Consider the following 1,531-nt stretch of genomic DNA (forward strand, 5'->3'; position numbering starts at 1 on the left):
AAAAAAAAAAAAAAAAAAAAAGACATTACTGTTACTCAGGAAATTCCAAGCGTTTTTAGGAGCTTTGTGACAGGAGCTAGGGATAAAAACCAAATACATTTCTTATTATACCACAGAAAGATAAAGACTTTTTTTTTAAGAGCATTCATTACCAACAGACATGCATTACAGGAAATGTTTTTAAAAAGTGCTTAAGGCAGAAAGAATATGAGATCAGACAGGAACTTGGATCTACATAAAGAAATAAAGACCTCCTGAAACACTTTAAATGAAAGGAAATATAAAGGTCATATTTAGCTTATTTTATCACTCTAAAAGATAATTGTCTGAAGCAAAAATAGTAGCAGCAATGTTTTAGTTTATAACATATATAAAAGTAAAATTTCTCATAACTATATCACTTAAGATGGAGAAATTTGGAGTTTATAGTTGCAAAGTTCTTATACTACATATGAAGCAGTATTATATTATTTAAAGATAGACTGTAATTAATTAAAGATAGGTGAATGTTATAAACCCTAAGGCAAACACTAAAAAAATTTTAAAGACCTATAAATAATAAGCCAATAGTGGAGATAAAAAATAATCATAAAAAAGTATTCTATTAAACCAAACACAAGAGGAAAAACAAACTAACAACAGACGGACAAATAGAAAACAATTAGCTGCTGTGTGGAAGCTCAGACAAAAAAAAAAAAGAGAGAAAACAATTAGCAAGGTGGTAGATTTTAATTTGATCATATCAATAATTAATTTAAATATAAAGGAGGTCTAAATATACTAATTAAAGGACAGATTGTCAGATTAGATACAAATGCAAGACCCAACTATATACTGTCTACAAGAAACTAATTTTAAATGTAAAAATATCTAGTTTAAAGATATATCATTCAAATGCTAATCAAAATATTTTGATTATTGAAACAAATTTCCACACCCTGGTTATAAACATTATTTGATATTGTGTGTAATAATGTAATGTGATTTTTCTATGTTAAATCAATAACTAAAAATTCTTTGTAAACCTATGGCTTTCTTTCCAAAGTTATTGCCATAACATTCTCTTAACTTTTGTGTTCATGACACAATCCAGCAATTCAAAAGGAAATTAAGGCTAATACCTCAGCAGTCTTTTAATGATAATCAGACCCACATTTAGCTCTGGCCTGGATTGGTTGGGATGTCATTACTGTCATCAAAATAGGAATAGATGACTTTGTGCCTTTCCTGTACTATTGTAAATATAAGCATTTATTAAACAAGACTCCACAGAACCAAGTATGTTAGTTATTTATTGTTAAGTTTCTATGCGCTTCATCCATTTGTGCAATTTCATTGCTTCCAGATTACGTTAGTGTCTGCTCTTACAATCTTTCTACCTCTTATTCTTTCTTGTGAGATAGAAACTTCCTAATGGTTGGTCTATTGTCACTCCACAAGCTTTCTTCTTTTTTTTTAATAATTTATATTCCACCTATTCTATGATCAGTAACATAAAGATAATTTTCAAAATACTTTTATGCTGTAATAT

The sequence above is a fragment of the Propithecus coquereli genome, unplaced genomic scaffold (assembly GCF_000956105.1).
Source record: "Propithecus coquereli isolate 6110/MARCELLA unplaced genomic scaffold, Pcoq_1.0 Scaffold61, whole genome shotgun sequence".
In the NCBI taxonomy this organism is placed as follows: Eukaryota; Metazoa; Chordata; class Mammalia; order Primates; family Indriidae; genus Propithecus; species Propithecus coquereli.